This window comes from Balaenoptera physalus, assembly GCF_965194825.1.
Source record: "Balaenoptera physalus genome assembly, chromosome: 2".
Classification (NCBI taxonomy): Eukaryota; Metazoa; Chordata; class Mammalia; order Artiodactyla; family Balaenopteridae; genus Balaenoptera; species Balaenoptera physalus.
The window spans coordinates 25,163,367-25,181,424 of NC_138883.1; the positions used below are offsets into that span (position 1 = coordinate 25,163,367).

The window sequence follows — 18,058 nt, forward strand, 5'->3', positions numbered from 1 at the left end:
AAATCTTACTATGTGTCCTGGAGGACAAACTTCCAGGGCTCCAAACAGGGAGTAAATAGAAATATTGAGGTTGTGAATGTCTCTAATGAGAGGGGAAAATCCATTTGCAAATGAACAACTCAAATGACTGGTTACAATTTCTTTTCCAAGTCAGGTGTTTTCCACATAATCGAATGGGGACCTAATTTGAGCTGTCAACTGATAGATCATTAAAAATAATTTTTGATGATAGACCACTATGTGATTTTTAATATACGACTTGGAAGCAGTTCAAATAATTCAAATGTAACAATTTTCCTTACATTTCCACTTACTTATGTGAACGTTTTCAGCACTTTAACCTTTTTTTTTAATTGAAATATGTTACACTAGTTTCAGGTGTACAATGTAATGATTCAGTGCTAGTATAGATTGCCAAATGATGACCACAATAAGTCTAGTTAACATCCATCAGCATTTATGTCTTAATAAACAAAAAATTGGCTTGCAATTGATGCCAAACTGTATCAATCAAGCAATAAGTAATAGCCACCCACAGATACATGATACAAGTTTTTAAAATGCCATCCATCTCATAGCAGATCCAATGAATTTCACTTCTGTGTTTAATAATTCCATATCAAAATTATAATATATCTCTGTTGCTTTTCTCAATTACATAGTATAATAATTTTAATGATAATTCAATCCAGAAGAAATGTTTTAATACTTAAAACCTTTTAGTCACATGAAATGTTTTAAAATGCTGTTTCAATCTATATGTATGTTTTTGTTGCAGAGAAGCATGATACAGAAATCAATAAAAAACTTTCAAGCATAAAAATATATTACATTAGGATAAAATTCTGTGGGGAAAGTGGAATGAAAATGTGAGTTCAAGGAGAAAAAGGAATGATGTAAAATTTTCTGACTACTAAAGAAAAGCTCTTTTGTATATTTTTAAACAGAAGACAGTAGTATCAAATCATTATGGTATTTAGACTGGAAACTTTAAAAAGAACAATGTAAAGGTTTATTTTAAAATTTTTAAATTTCAGTATTTACTATTTGCCAAAAATTACATTCTTTGTAATTTTTATGTAAAGTTATAACTGTAGATACCAAGTTAAAAATGTACAAGGGGGTACACTGTCTCTCAAATTTTTTTCAGGGGATATTCAAGGAAAACATGCGAAGACCTCTGCTCTAGAAAATCTCCCCCTTATTATTCTCCTCTTTCTTCAGTAGGTGAATATATTAGACAGAAATGACATTCTCAGTGCTATGTGGCATGCTAAGAAGCATTTTAGAGGAGTAACCATCACTGTCTCTGTTTTCAAAACTCACCACCTAGTTGAACCAACCAGAAAAAAATGATGCAAAGCAACCGAGGTCTGTGGCAGACACTGGTCTCGCCCACATGGTGCTCACGCTCTCCGGTATCCTTGCTAAGCAAATCCAGACTGTGTTTAGGACAGCAATATGCCAGGTAAATACTCATTTTTTCAGCCTCCCTTCCCCTGAGGAGTGAGCATGTGACAAAATTCTAGCTGGTGAAACATAAGTAAAGACCTGAGGGTTTCTGGGAAAGCTTTTGCTTTCCTAATAAAACCATATAGATGAGGCTAGCTCTGCCTGTCCTTTCTTCTTCCTAACTTGAATGCGGATGCAATGCCTGGAGCTACAGCATTTATGCCGAAACTATGAGGCAACAAGCATGAGGACAAAGGCAACATACTAAGGATGGCAATATGGACACATGGAAAGATCCTGGGTCCCTGATGGCATAGCTGAGCAGTGAACTAATGCCAACAAGGGCTTACCTCTAGAGCTTCTACTACATTAAATACATGTATACACATATTTCAATTGCTGTAAACCAGTGCTAGTTGGATATCCCAGTTACTTGTACTGTGTAACAAGCTACTCTAAAACTTAGCGACATTAAAATAAGTCATTTTATTAAGCTCACAGATTCTGCAGGTCAGGAATTCAGACAGGGTCCATCTGGAATGGTTTGTCTCTACTGCATGATATCTGGAGCCTCTGTTGAGAAGACTCAACCAGTGACTCAAACATCCAGGAACTAGAATAGCTGGACCTGGAGAATCCATTCCCAAGAAAACTTCTTCACTCATGTGTCTGGTACCCAGGCTAGAATGGTCAAAGACTGAGCTCAGATGGGACAGTTGACCAAGTGCCAACACATGTGGCCTCTCCATATGGCTTAGGCTTTTCACAGCACAATGGCTGGGTTCTGAGAGCAAGCATTCCAAGAGACCTAGAAGGAAGTTGCATGTATTTTTATGATCCAGGCTCATGCAGGAATCAGTGTCATTTCTACAGTACTCAGTTGGTCGACGCAGTCACCAGATTCAAGGAGAGGAGACACAGACGCCAGCTCTCAATTGGAGGTGTAAAAAGAACTTGCAACCATTTTTCTTTAAAACACCACATCGGTTGAGGTATTTTTCCTTGCAAATTAACACATTCCTAACTGATACAATGGATGATATAAGATAACATAAAGTACATGCGAAGTTGAACAGTACAAGTAGGCTATTGAACTCAAAGGAGGAAGAGATAATGAGAATCAAGAAAGCCTTCATTATAAACACTGATTGAGGGCCTGTAAGTGCACAGCCCAGAATAAAATGCCAAGAGGATTGCAAAAATACTGCAAGACTCCATATCTATCCCCCATACTAGATATGAGTTCAGATCTCAATCTGCTATTCTCAACCAACACGGCTTTGGAAAATCCTAGCTGAGCCTCAGTTTGTGTATCAGCAAAAAGGAGAGCATATGCCAAGGTTAGGGTGAGGTCTAAATAAAATAGAATGAGAAGGGCCCAGCATGGTGCACGTCATTCAGTAAGTGTTCAATAAATGCTATGCATGTGTTTATTTATTAAAAGAACTTACCCATGTGGGAAAATTGAATGAGTATCTACCATACAATTGACAGAGTTAGTATTCCCCAAACATAAGTCAGAGCCCCAAACCTACCTTATGGACTCAGCAAGGTTTACTGACATTTGTTTTGTACAGAGCTTAGAGGACTTAGACCAATTTTTCTGGAGGAAAACTAAAACAGACTTAAGAAGATCTTCTGATGTCTAGGCTGATGTCAAGCCTTTTCCCTGCAAAGCCCATCCCCACCACTGCTGCCAGTTTAGAAAAATCTATAGCATTTCTCACAAGAGGCCAACCATTCCAGTCTGGGATAAGTTTTCTAAATATTAGATCTGAACTGATTTATTTTAACCCTAAATGCATTGGGCCACAATCTTCCTGAATGGATTAAGTCAGACCATCTATTTTTAGCAGCTGGCTCATTCAGTCCATTTCCTTACTATAAATACCTGAGTGCACTTGTTTTAAAGTAGAACTCTTTTGTCATCTGGTTGTCCCAGTCTAGATGAGAGGGGGATCGAGGAGAGAATGAAAAATGAGACAGAGGATAGTGTAGAAAGAGAGACTGCATTGCTCTACTCTGCTCAGCAGCTATTTTCACAGACTCATAGATCCATAGCTGCCAAAATACAGGAGAAAGCCAAGAGGGTCTAGCCCTTCTCAGTGTGTTAACCTTGAGAAGTTGGCAGCTATTTGGGACTTGATGGAGCCACCCAGACGCTTTCCTATCATTTCATCCACTGAAAGTTTCCTTTTCATAATCCCATGTCTCAGTCTCCCTACTCATAACACACTGACACTAACCCAAGCCCCCGAGGCAGGCCAAGAGAGGTTTCTCCTGGTCTTAATGCCCTTGAGTGAAAATAAATTATTATAATATTTCATACCCATCTCCCTGGAGTCTCGAAGAAGGGGACACTGAGCTCTCGACAAATACTGATCAAAGCATTAAGAGGAAATAGGCCAGAGTCAAATTAAGGAGTGGGTCTGCCGGGCAGCTGCATGGAACACCACTAAACAAGGAAAGATACGTTCAAACATCACTGGATGCTGGTGTGTCACTGGAAATTAAGGAGACAGAGGAAAAATGCAAGTTCGAAACTCTTCTCAGGAAAGTAGAATGTGTGGTTAAAGGAATACTGCAAAATGATCCTGAAGTTGTAGCTAAGACCTCTAAGGGCCATGATTTCAATAGTGAATATTTGTCATTTAAGGTAGCTAATATCTTAATATTCTCCCTATTTTGAGGTTTCTACCAGCAGTCCTCCTTCTCCATTCTTTTTTTCACTTTCCCAGTTTTCAACTCCTCCTCCAAATTAAAGCTGAACAAACATTTTGATTGAACAAATATATTGATTCAGGGGGGCAAGAAATTATCCACAGTCTACCAAGATTCCCACATGTCTCAGTCTGGACACTTCCCCCAAGGATCTCAAAGGGGTACAAAAACCCACTTATCCAAGTTTCAAGCACCAAGGAAGCACTGTGCTCCCAAAAGCAGCCAATGGGAGCAGAGTCTCCTGGCTTCTCTCAGATGAAATGCAAATGTGCCTCAAATAATAGAAAAGTATTCATCAAATATTTTCAAAAACAATTCATACATGATGATCCAGTGGGTTTTATCTCAGGAATGCAAGGCTGGTTTAACATTCAAATAATCAATGTAATTCAACATACTAACAGAACAAAAAAGAAAAAAACAATTATCTCAATAGACTCAGAAAGATTATTAGAAAATTATTCATAATAAAAGCTCTCAGGGCTCTTGGAAGTTGAGGAAGAGCGACACAGATATGGTAGCTGCATCACTGCCTCCACCACCCCTCTGACACCTCCAACCATATCCTCTACCATCACAGAATGATAATCCAGGATCTACCATTCCTATTTAGTAATTGTGGATGATTACTCCAAAACAGAGAAAGTTGGAGAAGTATCTATGGAATTATGTATAAGGGTAGACACAAAACTACAGGTCAAGTGGTAGCCATGAAAAAATCAGACTAGAAAGTAAAGAGGAAGTGTTCCTAGTGCCTCAACTCAGGAAATTTCTCTCTTAGAACTCTGTCATCCAAACATAGTCAATCTTCAAATGTGGTTATGCAGGAATCCAGGTTATATCTCATCTTTGAATTCCTTGGATCTCAAAAGTACTTGGATTCTATCCCTCCAGGTCTGTTCATGGATTCTTCACTTGTTAAGAGTTATTTGTACCAAACCCTACAAGGGATTGTGTTTTGTCAGCCTAGAAGATCTCTTCACAGAGATTTAAAACCTCAAAATCTACTGATAACAAAGGAACAATTAAACTAGTTGACTTTGGCTTTGCCAGAGCTTCTGGAATACCTATTAGAGTATACATACATGAGTTGGTAACACTCTGGTAGAGATCTCCAGAAGTACTGCTGGGGTCAGCTCACTACTCGACTCCAGTTGACATTTGGCATATAGACACCATATTTGCAGAATTAACAACAAAGAAGCCACTTTTCTATGGGAATTCAGAAGTTGATCAACTCTTTGAAATATTCAAAGCTTTGGGCCCCCCCAGTAATGAAACATGGCCAGAAGTGGCATCTTTACAGGACTATAAGAATACATTTCCCAAGTGAAAACCAGGAGGCCTAGCATCCCATGTCAAAAGCTTGGTTGAAAATGGCTTGGATTTGCTTTCAAAAACATTAGTTTATAATCCTGTCAAACAAATTGCTGACAAAATAAAACTGAGCTGCCCATATTTTAATGGTTTAGAAAATCATATTAAGAAGATGTAGCAGTCTGACAAAAAGTTTCCACATGTATCAAGAACAGATTGTTCTATTTTTACTGTTAACTCTATTTTTATCCCATGTATTTTTCTTTTCTTTGTTGTAAAGTTTAAGCCATACTTCATCTTCTAATTTCAGGTGTAACTTAAAATGCAAATATTGTTCTATATGAATTTAAGTGTAATTCTGTATATGTGTGTAGATCTCACTGTAACAACTATTTTTTACTATAATAAAACTATAAATCTAGTGTTGATGACAAAAAAAAAATTGAGAAAAAAAAATTTAAACCTTTTAGTAAATTAAGAACAGAAGAAAACTTCCTCAGCCTGATAAAGGGCATCTTGGAAAAACCTATAACTAACATCATACTGACTGAATGGCTTTCCCCTTAAGATCAAGAACAAGGCAAGAATATCTGCTCTCACCATTTTTTTTAACATTATACTAAAAGTCCTACCAGGTTAATAAGGCAGTAGAATAAATAGAAAGCATCCAGATTTGAAAAGAAGCAAAACTGTCTTTGTCACAGATAACATGATTGCTTATGTAGAAAATCCTAAAATATTTGCGAAAGCGCTGATTTTTAGCAAGGACAAAGGTACAAGGTCTATGTATATTTTAAAAAAAAAAGAATTTCTAAAGGGTAGAAACAAAGAGTTAGAAATTGAAATAAAATAGATACCATTAATTTTTTAAAATACTGTATTAGTTCTCAACTGCTACATAATGAATTACCAAGTTAGCAGCTTGAAACAACAAACATCTATTATCTCACACAGTTTCTACAAGTCTGGAATCTGGGAAAAGCTTCACCAGGTGGTCTGGCTCAGCATCTCTCAGGAGGTTGCAGTCAAGATGTCAGCCAGGGCTGCTGTCATTTGAAGGCTCGACTGGGTCTGGAGGATGCACTTTCAAGATCACTCATTCATGTCTTGTTAGTGGAGACCTCTGTTCCTCGTTTATGAGGGTATCTGTTCTTCACCACATTTGATATTCCAGTAGAGCTGTTCTCATGTTTTCCAGAGCAAGCAATCCAACAGAGAGCAAGGAAGAAGCCATGATGCCTTTTACTGCCTACTCTCAGAAGTGGCATTCCATCACTTTGCCATATCCTATTGGTCACACAGACCTGGTACGATGTGTATGCATTGCAGGGGGTACTGTACAAGGGCATGAATACCAGGAGGGAAGGAGCATTGAGGGCCAACCTGGAGGCTGGCTACTACAAATAACTTTTGTGACAGCACCAAAAGATATAAAACACTTGTGGATAAATTTAACAAAATACATGCTAAACCTCCACACTGAAAATGATAAAATAATCACTGAAAAAATTTTAAAAGACCTAAATAAAGGAAGATATATACAATGTTTATGGATTGTCAGACACAATATTAAGATATTAATATTTCCCAATGTATTGGGATTCAACGTAATTTCAATCACAATGCCACAGGTTTTTTCTTAGTAGAAATTGATGAGCCAATAATAAAATTTGTAGGTAAATGTTAAGGATTTAAAAGAGCCAAAACAACTTTGAAAAAGAAGAACAAAGTTGGAGGACTTAGACTACCTCCTACACTACATCCCAAAATAGTGTAAGACCTACACTATTTTAGGATCTACAATAAAGCTACAATAATACAGACGGTATGCTATTAACATAGGAGAGACACATAGATCAGTGGAACAGAATAAAATGTCCAGATATAAACCCACTCATATGGCCAATTCATTTTTGACAAAAATGCCAAAGTAATACAAGGGGCAAGGATTTTCAACAAATGTTGCTAGGACAATTGAATATCCCAGAAAGAAAATAAACTTTGAACGTTGTCTTACAATATAAACAAAAGTTAACTTAAAATTGATCATTAAAGAATATATAATGAAGAAAAGACAGTCTCTTCAATAAGTGGTGCTGGGAAAACTGGACACTTACATGTACAAGAATGAAATTACAACATTCTCTAACATCATATACAAAAATAAACTCAAAATGGATTAAAGACCTAAATGTAAGACCAGATACTATAAAACTCCTAGAGGAAAATATAGGCAGAATACTGTGACATAAATTGCAGCAATATTTTTTGGATCCATCTTCTAAAGCAAAGGAAATAAAAGCAAAAACAAACAAATGGGACCTAATTAAACTTAAAAGCTTTTGAAAACCGCTGACAAAACAAAAAGACAACCTACTAAATGGGAAAAAATATTTACAAATGATATGACCAATAAGGGATTAATATCCAACGTATTCAAACAGCTCATACAACTCAACATCATAAAAACAAACAATCCAATTAAAAAATGGGCAGAAAAACTGAATAGACATTTTTTCCAAAGAGGAAATGCAGATGGCTGAGAAAAGATGCTCAGCATCACTAATCATCACGGAAATGCAAATCAGAACCACATGAGGTATTACCTCACACCTGTCAGAATGGCTATCATCAAAAGGAACACAAACAGGGACTTCCCTGGTGGTCCAGTGGCTAAGACTCCGTGCTCCCAATGCAGGGGACCCAGGTTCGATCCCTGGTCAGGGAACTAGATCCCACATGCCACAACTGAGAGTTTGCATTCTGCAACTAAAGACTCTGTATGCTGCAACTAAAGATCCCACGTGCCACAACAAGGATCCCATACGCAGCAACGAAGATCCTGGCACAGCCAAATAAATAAGTAAATATTTTTAAAAAAGGAACACAAATAACAAATGTTGGTGAGGATGTGGAGAAAAGGGAACCTTTGTACATTGTTGGTGGGAATGTAAATTGGTGCAGCCACTGGGGAAAACAATATGGAGGTTTCTTAAGAAACTAAAAATAGAACTACTATATGACCCAGCAATTCCACTCCTGGATATCTATCCAAAAAAACACCCAAAAACACTAATTTAAAAGGATACATGCACCCCAATGTTCATAGCAGCATTATTTACAATTGCCAAGATATGGAAGCAACCTAAGTGTCCATCAACAGATGAATGGATAAAGAAGATGCAAGATACACACACACACACAATGGAATACTACTCAGCCACAAAAAAGAACAAAATTTTGCCATTTACAGCAACGTAGATGGACTTGGAGGACATTATGCTAAGTGAAATAAGTCAGACAGAGAAAGACAAATACCATTTGTATTCATATTCTCTATATCCGTAAGAATATAGAGAACAAACTAGTGGTTTGTTCACAGACCACTCACAGATATAGAGAACAAACTAGTGGTTACCAGTAGGGAGAAGGAAGGTGGGGGGGCAATATAGGGGTAGGGGAGTAAGAGGTACAAACTATTAGATATAAAATAAGCTACAAGGTGATATTGCAAGACACGGGGAACATAGCCAATATTTTATAATAACTCTAAATGAAGCATAACCTGTAAAAATTGTGAATCACTATATTACACACCTGTAACTTATATAATATTGTAGAGAAACTATACTTCAATTTTAAAAATTGATCATTGACCTAAATGTAAAGGCTAAACTAAAAACTTCTAGAACAAAACATAAGAGAAAAATGTTATGACCTTAGTTTAGGTAAAGAATTCTTAGACAATACACAAAAAGCATGTACTCCAAAAGGAAAAGAAGAAACATAAATGGGACTATAATTGTCCCTTGGTATCATGGAGGACTGGTTCCAGGACCCGCCATGGATACCAAAATCTGAGGATGTTCAAGTCCCTTATATAAAATAGCATAGTATTTGCATATAACCTACACATATCCTCCCACATACTTTAAAGCATCTCTAGATGACTTATAATACCTAATACAATGTAAATACTATGTAAATAGTTGTAAATACAATGTAAAAGCTATGTAAATAGTTGTAAATACAATGTAAAAGCTATGTAAATAGTTGCCAGTGCCCAGCAAATTCAAATTTTGCTTTTTGGAACTTTCTGGAATTTTCAAAAATATTTTCCATCTGCTGTTGGTTGAATGTGTAGATACAGAATTCGCAGATACAGAGGCTGACTGTACATCAAAATTAAAGCTTCCTACTCTTGAAAGACATTAAAAAAAAAGGGCAAGCCATTGACAAGAAATATATATGTGTAATACATATATCTGACAAAAGGCTTGTATTTGGAATATATGAAGAACTCTTATAGCTCAATAATGAGATATTAACTGAAAAATAGGCAAAAATTTTGAAGAGACATTTCACAAACAAAGAAGTACAAATGGCAAATACTCAAATGAAAATATGCTCAACAGTATTGGGGAAATGCAAATTAAAACCACAAGATATTACCATCACCCACTAGAATGATTAAAATTAAAAAGAAAAACAGTACTGAGTGTTGGCAAGAATGTAGAACAACTGGAAATTTCATACTTCTTGGTAGAAATGCAAAATAATATAGCACTTTGGAAAAATCTGGCAATTCCTTATAAAGTTAAATTTTCACTTACTGTATGACTCTGTAATCCCCTAGGTATTTACACAATAAAATAAACATGTATGTCTGCACAAAGACTTGTTGCAAGTGTTCATGACTTTTTCATGATAACTTTTATTCATAAAACTCAAAACTAGACACAATGCGCAAGTCCATCAGAAAGTGAATGGTAGCAATCCCACTACTGGGCATATACCCTGAGAAAACCATAATTCAAAAAGAGTCATGTACCACAATGTTCATTGCAGCTCTATTTACAATAGCCAGGACATGGAAGCAACCTAAGTGTCCATCGACAGATGAATGGATAAAGAAGATGTGGCACATATATACAATGGAATATTACTCAGCCATAAAGAGAAACGAAATAGAGTTATTTGTAGCGAGGTGGATGGATATAGAGTCTGTCATACAGAGTGAAGTAAGTCAGAAAGAGAATAACAAATACTGTATGCTAACATATATACGGAATCTAAAAAAAAAAAAATGGTTATAAAGAACCTAGGGGCAGGACAGGAATAAAGACGCAGATGTAGAGAATGGACTTGAGGACACAGGAAGGGGGATGGGTAAGCTGGGACGAAGTAAGAGACTAGCATTGACTTATATATACTACCAAATGTAAAACAGATAGCTAGTGGGAAGCAGCTGCATAGCACAGGGAGAACAGTTCAGTGCTTTGTGACCACCTAGAGGGGTGGGATAGGGAGGGTGGGAGGGAGACGCAAGAGGGAGGAGATATATGTATATGTATAGCTAATTCACTTTGTTATAAAGCAGAAACTAACACACCATTGTAAAGCAATTATACTCCAATAAAGATGTTAAAAAAAATAAAATAAAACTTTGGAAAAAAAAAAGAAGAAAGTGAATGGTAAACAAATTGTGTTATATCCCTATAATAGAATATTACTCACCAGTAACAAGGAACAAACTATTGACATAAAAAAAAACATAACAGATCATTCTCGAAAACATTATACTGAGCAAAATAAGCTAGACACAAAAAAGTATATAGTGTATGATTTCATTTATAGAAACCCTAGAAAAGACAAATTTAATTTAAGGTGATGCAGAGTAGATCAGTGGTTACCTAGAGTGAGAGTAGAGGACTGACTGCAAAAGGCTGATTTCAACAGAAATGTGCTATATCTTGTTTATGGTGGTGGTTAAATGGGTATATACGTTCATTGATACTCATTAAACTGTACACTTAAAATAGGTGTGTTTTATTATATGTAAGTTATACCTCAACAAAATTAATTAAAACATTGTTCAAAAAATACATTCATGGGACTTCCCCGCTGGCGCAGTGGTTAAGAATCCGCCTGCCAATGCAGGGGACACGGTTCAAGCCTGGTGCGGGAAGATCCCACATGCCGCGGAGCAGCTAAGCCTGTGAGCCACAGCTACTGAGCTTGCACTCTAGAGCCCGTGAGCCACAAATACTGAGCCCGCGTGCCACAATTACTGAAGCCCGTGCACCTAGAACCCGTGCTCCGCAACAAGAGAAGCCACCGCAGTGAGAAGACCATGCACCGCAACAAAGAGTAGCCCTCACGCGCCGCAACTAGAGAAAGCCTGTACACAGCAATGAAGACCCAATGCAGCCAAAAATACATACATACATACATACATACATAAATAAATAAATACATTCATGTGGTTGAAAACAGCAACTAGTACAAAAAGCTAGACACTGAAAAATTAGTCCTCTCTCACACCAAATATCCAGACCTCCAAACACCCCATCTCCCTACCCAAAGGTAACCACTATTCCCAGTGATTTTATGCATTATTCAAAATTGTCTGTGTGTATATGTGAATACACCTCTATACTGGTATTTGTATATAGATATTTACGTAGCTACACACGCACAAACACACACATATACTTTGTTTACAGGCAAGTAGACATCTTTTGTATTATAGCAGGTGCTTTTGGCGCCTGGCGTCTCATTTTCTCATACCACCTCTGATTTCTGCTGTGACAGAGTCCCACCTTGAACACCAGCACTTTCTTCAAAGCCACAGGAGCCTGCTCAGTCCACAGGGAAATGCAGCCAGAAGTAGGAGGCAGTTAACACCATGGAACAACCTTAACCAGTGAAGGATGGGCTTCGTTAATAAATATCCCAGCCTTCTTTTTTACCAACAAGACAGACAATTCTGGGAGACAGACATTCTGTGTGTTTTTCAAAGGTCTGGGCTTATTCGGGCTTCTCTTGGCTATAGCAACAACTCAGTACACACCTTATTTGCATTTTCTGTCTCACTCTCTTCACTCCCTGATTTATTTTTCCTGGGATCTCTTCCTAAATAAATGACTTGCACCCACGTCCTTGTCCGAGGCTCTCTTTTAAGGGAACCCAAACCAAGACATATACACACCTTATTTTTTTAACAATATATTTTGTAGGTTGCACCATATTAGCCCATACGATCTACCACATTGTATCTCATATATACTCCACGGTATGGATGTACCACAGTTTTTATAACCATCCCCCCATCAGCGGATATTCAGGTTGTTTATAGTCTCTTGCTATTGTATACAATGTTTTTCAAAACATCCTTTTGCATATATCTTTGTAAGTTAAATCTCTAGAGATGGAATGGATAAGGCAAAGGGTGGCCATGGTAGTCTTTAAATAGGAGGCATCCCTAATATGACTCACCTGTAAAATCTTACCTGTACACATAGCTTTTCAGTCACAAATCCGGGGTGTACTGATATGCAACTATCCCTATCAGAGCTGATGCAAGGCTGTAATCCTACATCCTATGGCCCTTCTGCTCAACTCTCTAGCCCTCTTTTCCATGGATCAACCTGTCATCTCACTGTGGACTAAATATCAATACAATCAGGAGGAGGCCTGAGACAGAAAGAGTAAGAACACAAGCTAAAATACAGAGAAATGGAAACAGAGGGAAACTATATATAAAACCACTCATTGATTGCCAGGCAAGTTAGAAAAGAACTCTCTTATTCACAGAAGGAGTAAAGAGAACTGGACTAGGAATCAGGAAGTTCTAGTTCTCTCTCAGCCAAACAAGTGGTGTCCTTGGATAAGGTAGTCTCCCTTTGCCTCAATTTCCTCATTTGTAAAATGAAGAGGTGGGCCTAAAACATTCTTTCTGTAGCCCTCCTCACCCTGATATTCCAATTTCTACAACCCAGGCAGTTTGTAGAAATGGCTACCTCATATACCAAGGTGTCAACCCAGCCACCCTCTGTTAAAAACTCCTCTCTCAACCACAGGCAGATGCTAGAAAAGACAGGCACACCTTGGAGATACTGCAGGTTTGGGTCCAGAACACCATAATATAGCTAATATCACAATAAAGTGAGACACACCAAAATTTTTGATTCCCCAGTGCGTATAAAAGTTATGCTTACACTCTACTACTGTAGTCTATGAAGTGTGCAATAGCATTATGTGTAAAAAAAATGTACATACCTTAATTAAAGAATACTCTCTTACTAAAAAATGCTAAATATGATCTGAGCCTTCAGCGAGGTGAAATCTTTTTGCGATAGCAACACCAAATATCACTAATCACAGATCACCATAACAAATATAACAATAATGAAGTTTGAAATATTGTGAGAATTACCAACATGTGGCACAGAGACATAAAGCGAGCAAATGCTGTTGGAAAAATGGCATCAGTAGACTTGCTTGATGCAAGGTTGCCACAAAGCTTCAATTTGTTAAAAAAAAAAAATGCATTATCTGCAAATAAATACCAGTAAAATGAGGTGTGCCTATACTATGTGAGCTGTCTCCCACTTTAAATCACAACAGAAATGCATATACCTCAAGAACAAATGCAAATATCCCTGAGAATAGGGAACCCTTTTTGCTTGCAACAATCAGTAGGAGCAGATTTCTGCAGAGCACTCTTTGGGAACAACGCTTTAACCCCCATGGGGAGCTGGAGCTCAGGCTTTAGGGTCAGAAGGACCTGAACTCAAATCCTAGTTCCTCCACACATTACCTCTATGGCCTTGACTAGCTCTGTAGAGATAAGGCAGATAAAGCTACTTTGTCCGCCTGCTGGGAGAACTAGAAGAGATGTTAAACAGTAAACTTGTACCTCGGGCTGAGTGTGAGCTTCCAAAGTTGTGGTAAAAGAAAGTCAGCTAAAGCCCAGATGAAGTGGTTGACTTGCATCTGAGGGCCATGTTAACTTGTATCACACACACACACTAGCACACATTTTTAAGAGCTATATACTTGCTATAAACTGAACGTTTGTGCCCCCTCCCATTCATATATTAAATCCTATGCCCCAATGTGTTGCTATGAGGAGGTGGGGCTGATCTCAGGTGGTCTTGGCCTTCAGCGGCTTGAAGCAGGATATCAGCTCCCTGGCCAGAGACTGAAGTCAGCCCGCGGCACTGAGAGCGCTGAATCCTCACCACTAGACCAGGGGCCAGTGACAAGGCCCTGGCCCGCTGGCTTCGTAGAAATGAATTTCCACCAAGAGATGGAAAGTTGTGAAACAAGTAAAGTGTTTATTAGGAGGAAAAAGGGTACGTGTGAATAGACTCACACGGCAGTCTCAGGGAGAGAGTCGAGCCCTCGTGGTAGTTTGAATCACTTATATGGGGCATTTCTTCCAGGTTTCCTCTGCCAGTCATCTTGCTTTGCCTGGCTCTGAGTCTGTGTTTGGTTTCTCCCAGGGCCCTCCCCTGTGTGCGCACGCATCTCTTAGCCAAGATGGATTCTAGCGAACAAGCCCATGTGTAGGTTGACATCACCTACTATGGGGTGGTGCCCCCCCCGCTTTTTGACTCCCAAGGAGTCTTTCTGTGCATGTGTAGTCGGGAAGGTCTCCTTGACCTCAAGAATGAGAAATATGTGGCCTCTTTATCTCTTACCTGGGCAGGGCTCAGCTCCTCCTCTCTCCTGCTATTATCTTCATTTTGGAGTATCTCTGCACAGGAAACAAACTCCAGCTGCTCAGCCTGGGGCCCATCTATCTCCTGCCTCAGGGCCCTTGGGAGGTGATGGGTCATGAGGGTGGAGACCTCATGAATGAGGTTAGTACCCTTATAAAAGAGGCCCCAGAGAGCTTCCTGGCCCAGCTGGCACGTGAGAATGCAGTAAGAAGATGGCCATCTCTGAACCAGGAAGCAGGTTCTCACCAGACACCAAATCTTCCAGAGCCTTGATCTTGGCCTTCCCAGGCCCTAGAACTGTGAGAAATAAACTTTTGTTTACAAGCCACCCAGTCTGTGGTATTTTTGTTATAGCCCAAATAGACTAAGATAATACTAATGCTATATACTAACCTTTCACCATTATTTAACAACTTTGTTCCACAAATTTAACAACAAAATTCTGTTGCTATGAATATTTAGGGTATTTCCAATTTCCATTTATAAGTAATGAGTCAATGAATTATCTCATATATACTCATCTTTGACACTCTCACTTAATAGGTCCTAAATAGATACTAGACAACCAGAACTTTTTTGGGGGGAAGGGCCTAGATAATAATTGCACAGGACACAAGTGAACCCCAAGTTCATCCAAAAAGTATTTGCTGAGCTTCTAGAAGCCAAGCACTGTCCAGGCACACTTCTATATCACCTCACAGTGCCGCCCCGAAAGGGTACACGTGTGCCTCATTTTATACAGTGGATGTGGTTTTGTCATGTAAATTGGATTCTTATCAAATGGGAGATGAGACAAGAGCTGAGGTTTAAATGCTACTATTTCTCAGCTTCCCATAGACCAGAAAGCAAGAAGAAACTCTTCAGAGCAGTGAAAGGGGAGGACAGAGTAGTCGGGAATACAAAGGACCCCAAACTGAATATGGTGTATCCTGTTTTCTCCAGTCATCAGAACAAGAGAGTCCCGCCACCTGGGTGCAGTTTCAACATAATTTATTCAACACGTCAACTATTTACCAAGCATCAATTACAGCCAGTAATAACTCAGCTATCATTCACTGAGGCAGACTAGAGTAGGGGTTAGGAGTGCAGGCTCTGCCTTTAAAAGAGTGAGGTCAATCTATACGGAACAATCTGTATGATAATAAGCGACTAAAGTAAGGTGCAAAACTGTGCAGCAAAACCTACCGTGTGTATAAAGAGGAGAGGATGTATATGCTTGTTTATGCACTTTATATCTCTGGAAGGATTCATAAATCCTGGCGAAAGTAGCATGACTTCTAGCCTTGATGCAGTAACAGGTACCAGATTTACCCTCCTTCCTTAAACAGCTTTTTAAAAAAAAGACAAGAGGAAACAATGGTTTAAGACACTGTGCAGCAGACAGTGCTGGAAGGGTCGCTGATGGCTGACGGAAGGAAAAGGAAGAAAGTGGCCGTATAACTGCCCAGCTTACTACTAGGAGGTCCTTTCCAGGTGGAACCCAGTGCTGTCCCTGAGCTAAGAAGGCAGAGCTTGCATTCAGGGTGGCCAAAGCAGCTAGACTGACAGGGCAGAGGGTCAGAGAAGAGAGAGCTCCTGTGACTTGCAGAGGATTCCCCCTAGCCATTGCCTGAGTACCGGTCAGCGCATGTGTGAGAAGCTACCAGAGGCTGGGAAAGAACCACCGCAAAGCAGCAAGCCCAACAATTTCCCGACTATATGCTGGGCTGGATCTAGTTCATGTTCCTGCCAGCCCGAAGGGAAAGACCTCATAATAAGCTGGGCATGGGGTAAAATCCTCGGAAGTGGGAACAAATTAGACGTAGACAAAAGACTATTCTGGATCTGCATAATAAAGCATAGAAGTGAAGCCTCCTGGGTTAATGATTGAGGGGCAGAAAAGGGGAGGTTGGGGATCAGGGTCAGGGCTTGAAGTATAACTACCTGTTCACTGTATACCTTTTTGCACTGTTTGGAATTTTTACTGTGTGTATATATCCCTTTTTTAAAACTCTTTTTTTTTTAAGAGGGAAGGCTTTGGAGTCAGACTGTCTGAGAATCTGGCTCCATCTCTTGTAAGCTGTGTAAACTCAGGCAAGTCACTGAAACACTTCAAGCCTCGGGTTTCTCTTGGGTGGGATGGATTTCTTTGGATCGTTGTGAAGATTAATTGAAATGTTTATATAAGAGCTAGCAGTATCTGGCACTTCTGTACAAATGTCGGTTTTGCTTCCCTCTAGCCCATGTTTCTGGCAAAGCACCCCATTTTTCCTTTGGGGGAAACACCCCTGTCCCACTCGTCCATTTGTTTCAGGTGGCCATGACTACCCTCCAGTTCCAGAGATGGGCATGTTATTATGGTCTCAGGGCCTTTGGGGGTGATTAGGTCATGAGGGTGGAGCCCTCAGGAGTGAGATTAGTACCTTAGATAAGAGACCCTGGAGAGTTTCATCATCCCTTCTGCCAAGTGTGGTTATAGCAAAAATGACCATCAAGGAAGTGGGTAGATACAGAATCTACCAGTACCTTGATCTTGAACTTCCCAGCCTCCAGAACTATAAGAAATAAATTTCTGTTGTTTCTGACCAATCACCACATTTCATGCCCCTGGATAGCAACTAAATTAAATTGGTCTGATGAGAGTAATGTCCAGACTTTCGCTAAAAATGTTGGGAAAGAGATGCCGTTTTTTTCAGGATTTTTCAGGGTTTCAAAGTGAATAGACTGAAGCTGCTGGTGGTCATTTTCAGGGCACCAGCTTGAGATGAAACCAAGAGAGAAGAAAATGAAGCCAAGAATTGGAAAGAGATATGGTCTTGATGGTGTCATTTGAGTACAGGGATGAGTGATGCTTAATGGCAGTTTCTGTCACTTGCAACCAGAAGAGGCCTGACAAATTCAGTAGGGATCATCATTATTCAATTCATTCAACAAGCTCTGAGCCCAGCTTAGGTGCCAGAAACTGTGCCAAGAGCTAGGCATTCGAACATGAGATCCCTGCCTTTAAGAAGTTTATGGTCTAGTGGAGGAGACGGACACTTACACAAAGTGACAACTGCTAGGATAGAGATATTCCCAGG

The 18,058-nt window shown here is 39.2% G+C and overlaps 1 pseudogene across 1 annotated transcript; it reads left to right on the forward strand.

Annotated features, from left to right (window-relative positions):
* Positions 1 to 1,399: 1,399 nt before the first annotated feature.
* On the forward strand, positions 1,400 to 13,950 carry LOC309656005 (cyclin-dependent kinase 1 pseudogene; annotated as a pseudogene). Its single transcript has 2 exons — positions 1,400 to 1,418; positions 4,787 to 13,950. The product of its transcript is annotated as a cyclin-dependent kinase 1 pseudogene (transcript).
* The last annotated feature ends 4,108 nt before the right edge of the window (positions 13,951 to 18,058 follow it).